This window comes from Panthera tigris, chromosome C1, assembly GCF_018350195.1.
Source record: "Panthera tigris isolate Pti1 chromosome C1, P.tigris_Pti1_mat1.1, whole genome shotgun sequence".
NCBI classification, from domain to species: domain Eukaryota; kingdom Metazoa; phylum Chordata; class Mammalia; order Carnivora; family Felidae; genus Panthera; species Panthera tigris.
This window is the reverse complement of record NC_056667.1, coordinates 230,939-243,517: the sequence shown is the minus strand read 5'-3', so window position 1 is coordinate 243,517 and position 12,579 is coordinate 230,939. Positions and strand designations below refer to the sequence as shown.

General features: G+C 44.4%; 1 protein-coding gene across 5 annotated transcripts in view; it reads left to right on the top strand.

The window, feature by feature from the left end:
- Positions 1–12,579, top strand: part of CC1H1orf159 (chromosome C1 C1orf159 homolog) — a 31,434-nt gene that overhangs the window by 1,118 nt on the left and 17,737 nt on the right. The window lies entirely within an intron of this gene.

Below are 12,579 nucleotides of genomic sequence, written 5' to 3'. Positions count from 1 at the left end.
GAGGAAGGCCTGGACGGGTTCCCGTACCGGGTGGTCAGGGAGCCCGCCTGGATTACTCCCACACCCGCTCCCAGCCAGGAGCCAGTGGATAAGTAGTCTGTGTTCAGGCAGAATCTTAATGGCCACATTGTTTTCAGAAGTTCCTAGAAGGAGATAGAATCTGAATTATCCAAAAAGTTTCTTTTCCTAGCACATGCCCCCGCCCTGGTACAGTCCTCCCGGGAGCAGAGCAAACAGATGCATTGGTGGGTGATCACCTGAGTGGGCTGGTCCACAGGGACACCGCAGGACCCCAAAGGCACCTCCCAGCCCCTCGCTTACTTCTGTCCTCCAAGACAAGCTGTGACTTATCATGTGACTCATTAGAAGCATGAAGGAGTCACCACAGCGCTGAGAGTTCCGCACCTCCAAGGCGAGGGATGCCTTTGAGTGGTTTTCCCGCATGCAGACCCCAGGCGGAGGCTGCAGGGGTCCACACCCCTGTCAGGTGTGCAGAGGCCGCAGAATGGTGGGCAGTGGGTGCCACGTGGCATTCGTGGCATCGGCCACACGTGTCAACAGACCGGAATGTTTCCTTTCTATCCGGTCAAACCGTGGACGGCATTTATTTTCCATCACAGCGCGAGATGGGACTTTTAGATCGGGAAGCACGTTCCTAAGTTCTCAACGGTTCTTATCTTCCCGAGAGACGAGTTCCACATTGGCTTCCTTTGCTTGCTGAGAAGACCATCGGCAGTACCTACTCTGATTGGCGGGGAGGGGTGGGCAACGGGCCTGTGTTGTGCTTCATCAGTGCCTCAGAGCCCGAAGCTGGTGACCCCCTGTCCCCACTCTCCTGTCCTGCCACAGCTGCCTGGAGGCTCGGGGAACCGAGCTGCAGTGAGCACTTGTGTGCTCCCTCTGGCTGAAGAGCCTTTTGCAGGGTCGTCCCCCCAGCCCTAACTCCTTATGGAGGGACCGCAGATAACCCCACCCAGTCAGCCCTGATGCATTACTTGCCTAGGGTCACAGCGGCCTGGAGGCTTTATTTCTTCACTGAAACCAGTTCTTCTAAGGAAAAATGAGCTGTGAGAGAACATACAGTACAATTTAAATTCTCACCAAGTTTTGGGGTGCGTGGGTGGCTCAGTCAGTTGAGCATCTGACTTCTGCTCAGGTCACGATCTCCCGGTTCCGAATTCGAGCCCCATGTTGGGCTCTGTGCTGACAGCTCGGAGCCTGGAGCCTGCTTCGGGTTCTGTGTCTCCCTCTCTCTGCCCTTCCCCCGCTCGTGCTTGCTCGCTCTCTCTCTCTCTCAAAAATAAACATTAAAAACATTTTTTTAAGTAAATTAATTAATTCTCACCAAATTTTTCATTGCCACGTAGAAATATTTTTATCCAGTTACTTAACCTTTTCGCTCTGATACGATCAGGACAAATCACATCTATTCAGTCGGTTAGTGAGGTGTAATTCACATGCAGTTATTGACAGATGCACCCAACTGTGTAACCTGCACACCGATCATGATAGAAAACATTTCTGTCATCCTGGAAAGGTCTCTCGTGTTGTGGACTGAAAGGTGTGTCCCCCAAATCCATATGTTGAAGCCCTAACTCGCAGTGTTTTGTATTTGGACGCTGGTGGGGCCCTTGGGAGGTGGTCAGGGTTAGATGAGGGCACGAGAATGGACCCCATGGTGGGATTAGTGCCCTTAGGAGAGAAGAGAGAAATCTGGTCACAGGCACAGGGAAGGCTGTGTGACACCGAAAGAAGTTACCATCTGCAGGACGGGAAGGAGGCTGAGCCAGACACGGAATCTCTGGAATCTTCCGGCATCTTGGTGTCTTGGCTCCAGTCCCTCTGTGTTGCTGTGTCAGGACTCCTGGGATGTGCCACAGTGCGCCTATCAGTCCTGTGGTGGCACTTGGCTTAGGTGACTAAAGAGGTTATGGACATTGTGCACATCTGTGGGTGTGCTTTCCTTTCTCTTGGGAAAATTCCTGGGAGTGACACTGCTGGGTTGGGTCTGCTGAGCAGAGCAGTGTTTCGGGGTGGCTTTAATTTGCATTTCCTTGAGCTTAGTGATGCTGAGCACCTTCCCACCTGCTCATTACTGCTCACACCTCTTTTCTGAAATGTCTGATCCAGTCTTTTGCCCTTTCTAAAAAATTATCAAGTTGTGAAAGTCCTTTCTATTTTCTGGATACATGGTTTGTCAGATATATATTGCAAATATCTCTCATTCTTTGGCTTGCTTATTCATTTATGAATATTACATTTTAAAAATTAACTTTAAAAATTTTGGAGGAGTTTTAGATTTACAGAAAAGTGTTAAAGATAGCCGGTTTCCCCTACTACAGACATTTAGGTGACTGTGGTGCATTTTTCAGAACTGAGAATAGCAGTGCTCACGTTCCAGACGGCAGGTGTCACTCAGGTCCACAGCGTCCCTGTCCAGGTCCCACACTGCGCTGAGTTGTCGCAGCTCTTTTGTCCCCTCCGGGATGTGTGTCTCAGCTTCTCTTGCTTTGTCACGACCTTGACAGTTTTGAGGAGGACCGCACAGGTGTTGTGTCGAATGTCCCTCGTTTCGGGTTTATCTCTTGTGTTTTCTCATGGTCAGAAGGGTTTGTGGCTTGGGGAAAGGACACCCCAGAGGTGAGGTGGCCCTCTTGTCACATCCTATCAGGGGGTCCTGTTGGCCGGTCACCTGGTTTGGGTGGTGCCTGCCGGGCGTCCCTCATGTCTTCCTGGGCAGCAGCCACTCAGTGAGGCGGTCTCCCTGCGGGGCTGGGGACGAAGCTGTCCTCCCTCCCGGGACCGGGGTGGGGGTGGGGGGCGCGGGGGGGCGGCGGGGAAGAACCGCTGTAGTATTTGGAATTCTGGAGGGAGGAGTTCTGTCTCCCCCACGTGCTCACGTTTATCAGCGGTCCCCTCCACCAGCAGGGACTCCTGGATGTGTGTCGTGTACTTGGGGTCCAGCCCCGCACTGTGTTGTTTTGCCCTGGCCGTTGGGGGCTCTTTCATTTGCTTGTTTCGGGGGCACCGCCTTACTTTGTGGCCCTGCCGGGGGCTCCGGGTTCATCTCGTCGTGTGCCCCCCTCAGCCGTAGCGGCAGCCACGTCTCCAAGGAGCCCTGGTGTCTTTTATTGGAGGACGGTGTTTAGAAGCCAGGACCTGGGGCAGTGGTGTGCGCCTTGCTGCAGCTGTCACGGCCTGAGGTCTTGGGGGCGGATGAAGTTAGATAACGTGTGCGACTGTTTGTCTATCTGTGTGTCTGATCTGTGTGTGTGTGATCTGTGTGTGTCTGTGATCTGTGTGTGCGTCTGTGATCTGGGTGTGTGTGTGTCTGTGATCTGGGTGTGTGCGTCTGTGATCTGTGTGTGTGTGTAACCTTCCTGTGAGAACCTGGCTCCTACAGCTGCCATCGGTTTCTTATCTCTAGCCCCAAGGTGCACACAGAGGCAGTTTCAGAACTGCTCACCCACATTCCACCCCGACAAGAAACAAATTTACCAAGTTGAGTGTAGCTTAAGTGTGGTTCTTTGGATCTTTAGCTTCTTAGTCAAACACCGTTTTCCAGGGGTGCTGAGGTCAGCTCCTTGTTTTGCATCCCCTTCAGTGTATTGTCATATATTTGTGACCCAGTTAGAACCATTGGTCACAGTCTGTGTTCTGTCTTGAGATCCCCAACATTGTTTGATTTGTGTACATTGAACTTTACTCTCTGTGATACATGATCCTATGGCTTTTGACAAGTCCTAGTCTTGTGTCCACTGTGGTGGTGTATTTTGCTGAGCAGAAGTTTTTAATATTGATAAAGTTTAATGTATGAATCGGTTTTCTTTTTGGTTCATGCTTTCTGCGTCCTTTCTAAAAGTCTTTGACTAACCAGGTCACCAAGATATTCCCCCATATTTTCTTCTAGAGGCTTTTTCTGGCTTCAGTTTTTACATTTAGCTTCATGATCCATTTCTTAGTTTTCATACTATGTGAGTACAGGTCCAATTTTTTTTTTAATGCTTATTTATTATTTTGAGAGAGACAGACAGACAGACATGAGCAGGGGAGGGGGCAGAGAGAGAGGGAGACACAGAATCTGAAGCAGGCTCCAGGCTGTGAGCTGTCAGCACAGAGCCTGATGTGGGGCTTGAACCCACGAACCGCGAGATCACGACCCGAGTCCGAGTCTGACGCTTAACCGACTGAACCACCCAGGTGCCCCTGATTTTATTTACTTTTGAGAAGAGAGAGACAGAGAATGAGCGGGGGGAGGGGTAGAGAGAGGGAGACACAGAATCTGAAGAGGCCCAGGCTGTGAGCTGTCAGCACAGAGCCCGACACGGGGCTTGAACCCACGAACCGCGAGATCATGACCTGAGCCAAAGTTGGACGCTCAACCGACTGAGCCACCCAGGTGCCCCTGTATTTTATTATTTAAAAAAAAAATAAGTTTATTTATTTATTTTGAGAGAGAGAGAGAGAGAGAGAATCTCAAGCAGGCTCTGCACTGTCAGCTCGAACCCATGAACTCTGAGATCATGACCTGAGCTGAAATCAAGAGTTGGACGCTCAACCGACTGAGCCACCCAGGTGCCCCTTGGTCTTACATATTTTAAAATAAACTTATTCCCACAAACTATGTTTTTGAATGCCATTGTAAATTATATTTATTTGTCGTTTTCCAAATAGTTGTTGCTAGTATATAGAAATAACAATTGATTTGTATGTTCTTAGAACATTGCTAAATTCACTTTTACTAGCTTTTTTCTGTAGATTTCTTAGGATTTTCCATATAAATAGTCATGCCATCTACACAGAGACAGTTTCTTTGTTTTCTCTCCTTATTATACGGACTAGCACCAAGGATATTGGATATCTTGATTCCTTCAGTCTTTAGGGGGAATGTCCTATATTTCACTGTTAATATGTTAGCTGTAGGTTTTTTGTAGGTATCTTCTATCAGGTTGGGGGTGTTTCCTTTTATTTTTCGTTTGCTGAGAGTTTTTATTATGAATGATCCTGAAATTGTGTCAAAAGCTTGTTTTGCAGCTACTGAAAAGGTCATACGATTGTTTTTCTTCTTTAATCTGTTAAAGCATTGGATTGTAATAACCGGTGTTTGTGTGGCAAGCCAGCCTTGTGTCCCGAAAGGAGCTCATTTGGTCACGTTCTATCACCTTTTTCATGTGTTACTGTATACAGTTTGCTAATATTTTGTCAGAGTTTTTGGATTGATGTTCATGAAGGATAGTAGTCTGTACTTTTTTCTTTGTAATGTCCTTGTCTGATTTCCATCCGGGTTATGTTGGACCATCTTTGAGTCTTGCTGGCCTTATAAGTGAGCTGGGACATGTTCCCTCTTTGTTTTCTGAAGGACTTTGTGTCATATTCGTACTTCTTCCTTAAATATTTGATAGACTTCATCAGTGGAGACACTGTCTGGGTTGTTTTCTCTGGGGGAAGCTTTAAAACTGTGAATTCAGTTTCTTTAATGGCTATAAGGCTATTCATATTTTCTGCTTCATCTTGTATCATTTTTGGTAATTTTTATCTTTAAATAAATGAGGCCATTTCATCTAAATTGTTGAATTTATTGACTTAAAGTTCTTTATAATACTGTCTGATTATCCTGCCATGTTTGTAGGATTTGTAGTGATTTCTCCCCTTTCATTTCCGATATAGATAATTTGCATTGATATTTTTTCTTGATTATTCTTGCCGGAGGTTTGTCAGTTTTATGTATTTATTTTTATAGAAGTGTGATTAACATACGGTGTCGTATCGGTTTCTGGCGCAAAGCGTAGTGATTCAGCAGTTCTTATGTTACTGTGTCAGCGCTCACTGCAGTCAGCGAGGTCCCCGTCCGTCCCCGCGCGGCACGTCTGCAACCTACTGACTGCATTCCCTGTGCTCTACTTCCCACCGGTGACTTACTGACCTTGTAACTGGAAGTTAATCCCCTTTATCGATCTTACCCATCCCCCACCTGCCTCCCTCTGACCACCACCGGTTTTCTATATTCAAAAGTCTGAGTTGGGGCGCCCGGGTGGCTCAGGTGGATGAGCGTCCGACTTCGGCTCGGGTCACGATCTCGCGGTTCGTGAGTTCGAGCCCCGCGTCGGGCTGTGTGAGGACAGCTCGGGGCCCGGAGCCCGCTTCGGATTCTGTGTCTGTCTCTCTGCTCCTCCCCCACGTACACTCTGTCTGTCTCAAAAATCAATAAAGCTTAAAAAAAAAAGTCTGAGTTTATTTGTCTCTCTTTTCTTTTCTCTTCCACTGTTTTGTCTCTGCCATCCCACATATGAGTGAAATCATACGCTATTTGTCTTTCTCTGTCTGATCGTTTCACTTAGTGTAATTTGCGCAAGCTCCATCCCTGTTGTTGCGAGTGGCTGAGCAATATTCCATTGTGCACGTTTCCCCCCTTCCTTCTCCACTCACCTGTGGAGACACTTGCGCTGCTCCCGTACCTCGGCGATTGTAATTCTTGTGATTAGTGCCGCGGTAAGCATGGGGTGCGTGCACCTTTTTGAATTGGTGTTTTTGTTTTCTTTGGGCAAATACCCGGAGTGGATTTACTAGGTCATATGGTCCTTCTACTTTTAGTCGTTTGAGGAACCTCCGTACGGTTTTCCACAATTGCCGCACCAATTCGCATCCCTGCCAGGAGTAGGCCAGGGTTCCTCTGTCTCCGTATCCTCACCAGCACTTGTTATTTCTTGTCTTTTCTGTTGTAGCCGTTCTGACAGATGTAGGACGATCTCTCATGGCGGCTTTGATTTGCACTTCCTGATAATTAGTGATGTGGATGTTTTCACAGATCCAAGTTTTGATTTTACTTCTTGTTTCTAATTTTTGTCCATTTTCTATTTCATTAATTTCTACTCTTATTTTTATTATTTCCTTTCTCTTACCTAACATGGGTTTAATTGGATCTTTTTCATCTTCTTAAGATGGAAGCATAGATCAATTATTTTACATGTGCCTTCTTTTCTTACATAGATATTTAAAGTATAAATTTCCCTCTAAGCATAGCTTTAGCTCCTTACACAAAATCTGATATGCTACACTTCATGATCTTTCTGTTAAAATGGGTTTTTATTATTTACTTATTTATTTATTTGAGAGAGAACAAGTGGCGGAGGGGCAGAGAGGTGGGGTAGAGGATCCAAAGCGGGCTCTGCGCTGACAGCAGAGAACCTGATGCGGGGCTTGAACTTACAAACCGTGAGATCATGACCTGAGCCAAAGTCAGACGCTTCACCAACTGAGCCGCTCAGGCTCCCCCCTTTCTGTTGAAATGTTTTGAAATTACCTTTGTTTCATCCGTGACTGGCTTAGAAGTCTATTGTTTAATTTCCAAATATTTGGAGATTTTCTGAATATCTTTTGTTATTGATTTTTAATATAATTCCATTGTAGTCAGAGACTATGCTCTATGATTTTGATCCTTTGAAATTCATTGGTATTTGTTTATGGTTTAGCATGTGATCTCTTAGTAAATATTCTGTTTGCACTTAAGAAGAATGTGTATTCCATTTTTGTGGAGTGTCATGTTCTACAATTATGAGTTGAGTTAGTTGAGAATTTTACCCAAATCTTTTATATCCTTACTAATTTTGTTTTCTACTTAATCAGTTATTCAAAGAGGGATGTTAAAGTCTTCAACCCTGGTTGTAGATTTGTCTTTTTCCTTTTCACTCTGCCACCTTATTCTTTATGTATTTAGAAGCCTTCTATTAAGTGCATACGTATTTGAAATCGACTTATCTTCTTGGGGCACCTGGGTGGCTCAGGTTTTTTTTTAACGTTTATTCATTTTTGAGACAGAGAGAGAGCGAGAGAGAGAGTATGAGCAGGGGAGGGGCAGAGAGAGAGAGAGGAGAAGACACAGTATCCGAAGCAGGCTCCAGGCTCTGAGCTGTCAGCACAGAGCCCAACATGGGCTGGAACTCACGAACCATGAAATCATGACCTGAGCTGAAGTCAGACCCTTAACCGACTGAGCCACCCAGGTGCCCCTCCTTTCAAGATTTTTAAAGTTAATCTTTCGTTTCCAGTAATTTGAAAATGATGTGTCTAAGTGTGGCTTTATTATATTTGTCCCATCTATGTCTTCCACCAAATTTGGAAAGGTTTTAGTCATTGTTTCTTCACATATTTCTTCTGCTCCACTATGTGTCTCTCCTCTTCTTCTGGAACGTAGAATTACCCATGTGTTAGATGTTTCATACAGTTGGATTGGCCCCTATACCCTTCTTGGCGCTCTTCATGGTTTTCTCCCAGTCATTTCTCTTTTTTTCCTTCAGACTATGATTTCTATCAATCTTTGATGTTACCAAGGATTTCCTGTCACTCCCATTCTACTAAGCTGTTCAGTAAAGTTTTTATTTCAGATGCTATATTTTTCAGTTCTAAAATTTCCATTTTGCTCATTAAAAGTGTGTGTGTGTGTGTGTACATATACATATATATCTTCTATTTCTTTGCTGGGATTTTCTATATTTTTATTCATTTTGAGTGTATTTTCCTTTATCTCATTGGATATAATTATTAAGTCTGCTTTAAAGTGTTTGATCAATACCGGGGTCATAATATAATTAGTATCTGTTGTGTGTCTTTTCCCTTGAGAATGGCTCATATTATTGTGGTTCTTCATATGCTTGATAATTTTGGATCGTATCCTATATACTGCAAATGTTATGTTGTGGAGACTCTGGATTTGATTATATTCCTCTGAAGAGAGTTAATGTTTTTGCCTAAGCATGCAACTACTTTCATTAGATTCAAAATGCAAATTCTGTCACACCTGTGATAAGTTCTGGCTCAGATCTCAATTCAGATGGCTTCTCAGCCCGGACTGCACACAGACAGTTCAAGACTTGGCTGGAAATCTGAGCAGAGTTTATACACAGAATCCCTCTTTCTCAGATTTCTCCTCTCACTCTTAAGCAGCACTGGTTGCCCAGCTCCTTCTCCTGGTTTCTCTAACGAGAAAGATAGTGGGCTTTCTGTCAGAGTTTTCATCACCTAATACCACCACTGTGATGACTGTGCTGCCCTCAGGGTAAAGACACGAAAACAGGAAATGCATTCTGTTCGGGCTACTTCCTTTAAGTTTAAACTGCCCTCAAAATCTGCCTGTTTTTGTTCAGAGCCTTCAGGTAGCTGTTTTTGTCCAGGATGCGTAATTACCAGTGGGAGAGTCATTTTGTTAGAAGCCAATTCTTCATACTGGAAATAGAACTGCATGGCTTTTGTATTCAGAAACCAAAGCAACTTTAGTTTCCAAATGGGGGGCACAGGTGTCGTTTCCTAAGCACTACAGCTGTCAACAACAGAACACTTGCAGGGAACTGCTGTGCCCCTAGAATATCATCTTCACTGGGCAGGAATTAGATAAAGACAGGCTTCGTGTGGGCCTCAGGACAGTAAACTAAGGATGCATGCTAAAAGACACTCCTATGGGATAAGAATATGAATCTAATTGCAAAGAGATAAATTTGAGATGATAAGTTGCACTTACCTTACTTTAATAGCCCCTTTCATCTTTAGAGCATTCTTGAAAGAACAACCAAATTAATAAATAATATTCTGACATTAAGTCTCCTATGAAGTGTTATTTTACGTCCTTAGAGACTGTATGTGAAGCCAGGGCTGGCCTTTCATGCCATATTGGTTTGAGAAGTATCAAGAAGTCTCTTTTTGTTGGGGTGTCTGGGTGGCTTAGTCAGTTAAGCATCTGACTTCAGTTCAGGTCATGATCTCACGGTCCAGGAGTTCGAGCTCTGCATCCGGCTCTGTGCTGACATCTCAGAGCCTTGAGCCTGCTTCAGATTCTGTGTCTCCCTCTCTCTCTGCCCCTCCCCTGCTTGCACTCTGTCTCTCTCAAAAATAAATAAACATTAAAAAAAAGTCTCTTTTTGCTGTAGATCCTGGTTCTCCAAGGGACATGAATCTGTTCACTATCTAACAACAGCAAGAACAATGCTTATATAGCACTGACTGTGTGCCAAGCACCACTCTGAGTGATTTACATACAAGAACTCATTTTACCCTCTCAACAGTGCCTATTATCAACCTGTTTTAAAGAGGACAAAACAGGTTTACAGCAGATCCCACAGCAAGTACAGGCAGGGTAAGGAATGGGCCTGGCCTCTAGCTCTAGAACCTCTACTCACCGACCATACTAAACTAGCATCTGAGAGTTTTTCAGCTGGAGCCAATGAATATGGCTTGTTTTACAACGTTGAACAAATAATATGTTTTACACATCTGCCCAAGTATGATGCAGTTCTACAGAAATTCTCAATTTAACAAGTGAAAGTACCAAAATTAAAAAATATATGTAATACATCTTTAACTATTATTTAAAGACTATTAACTGAAGTAAAAATAATAACAGTCTGTTGTAGAATTTTCTCACATATGTAGAAGTAAAAGACATGCCAACAAGAGCTCTAGGAGTAGGAGGTGGTCTGGGGCCTGCTGTAAAGGTTCTCACATTGCTCATGAAGTACAAGAGTATTTTTTTTTTAACGTTTATTTATTTTTGAGACAGAGAGAGACAGAGCATGAACAGGGGAAGGGCAGAGAGAGAGGGAGACACAGAACTTGAAGCAGGCTCCAGGCTCTGAGCTGTCAGCACAGAGCCCGACGCGGGGCCCGAACTCACAGACCGTGAGATCATGACCTGAGCTGAAGTCGGACGCTTAACCGACTGAGCCACCCAGGCGCCCCCAAGAGTATTTTTTAGACCACATAGACAATGATGAGTTTGATATGCATATTTAGTCTGTAGAGGAACCACTAAAAAATAGCATGAAAAGGGAGAATTAAAAAATCAGTAGAGGAAATAAAATGGACTTTAAAAAACTTGATTCACCCCCCCCCCCGCCCCAGAAAAAGGGAGGAAGGACAGAGAACAGAGGGGAAATACAGAATTCAAACATTAAGGTGGTAGATTTAAACTAAAATACTCTAATAACTGCATTAAATGTAAATGGATTAAATACTCCAAATAAAAAGTAGAGATTAGCATTTCTAATCATCAGGGAAAATGCTACTTTGCATCCATGAGGATGGCTATTATAAAAAAACAGAAATAACAAATGTTGACTAATTTTTTTAATTAGTCAAAATTTTTAATTTTTGAGAGAGTGAGAGAGAGAGAGAGTGAGAGAGAGCATGCGAGTGGGAGAGGGAGACACAGAATCCGAAGCAGGCTCCAGTCTCCGAGCTGTCAGCACAGAGCCCAACGTGGGGCTCGGACCCATGAAATGTGAGATCATGACCTGAGCCCAAGTCGGATGCTTAACCGACTGAGCCACCCAGGCACCCCCTAACCCCAATTTTTTTTTTAATCTTGAAAGCAGAGAGAAGCAACATATCACATATAGTATAGCATTGCAAAGACTGAATCAGGGAACATGGAGGCCAGGGTCAAGTGGTATTGCACCCTAAAATACTAAAAAGAAAGAACTGTCAACACAGAATTCTGTACCCTCCGAGACTGAATGTGAAATGAAAGCATTTTCAGAGAAAGGAAAACTGATAGGATTTGTTGCTACCAAATGTGTACCGCTAAAAATGCTGGGGAGGTGTTTGTAGACTGAAGGTAAATACCAAAGTGAAATTCAGATCTTCTGAGTGAGTGATGGACATCAGGAATGGTAAATATCTGGGGGAAATGTTCTCTTTCAAGTACGTATTTTAATTAATTAATTTATTTTTAATGTTTATTATTGAGAGCGCAAGAGTGTGCCAGTGGAGGAGGGGCAGAGGGAAGGGGACAGAGGATCCGAGGCAGGATCCGTGCCGATGGCAGCGAGCCCGATGTGGGACTCGAACTCACGAACCTCGAGATCATGACCTGAGCCAAAGTCGGATATTCAGCCAACTGAGCCAGCCAGGCACCCCTCAAGTACATATTTTTAAAAAAATTAAAACATCTCTTGTGTTTGCAATGTATGCAGATGTCATAGGTGTGACAGTCGTAGCACAAAGAATAGTAAAGGATACACGAACCTTTAGAGCTGCAAAGTTTCTAGATTTTTTAAAAAGTTTATTTATTTTAAGAGAGAGAGTGTAGGGGAGGGGCAGAGAGACAGGGAGAGAGAGAACCCCAAGCAGGTTCCATGCTGTCATCCCAGAGCCTGATGCAGGGCTCAATCTCATGAACCGTGAGATCGTGACCTGAGTGAAAATCAAGAGTACTGTGCTTAACCGACTGAGCCCCTTAGGCACTCTGCAGTGTCTACATTAAAAAAAATTTTTTTTATGTTTTATTTATTTTTGAGAGAGACAGAGAGAGACAGAGTGCGAGCGGGGGAAGGGCAGAGAGAGAGGAGACACAGAATCTGAAGCAGGCTCCGGGCTCCAAGCTGACAGCACAGAGCCCGAGGTGGGGCTCGAACCCATGAACTGTGTGATCATGCCCTGAGCCAAAGTCGATGCTTAACTGACTGAGCCACCCAGGCACCCCTGCAGCGTCTACATTTTAGTAGAAGTGGTGCCATATTCTAATTAGGCTGTGAAAAAGTAAGGATTGTATGTTGCAGTCTCTATAGCAACAGCTATAAAAATACGCAAAGA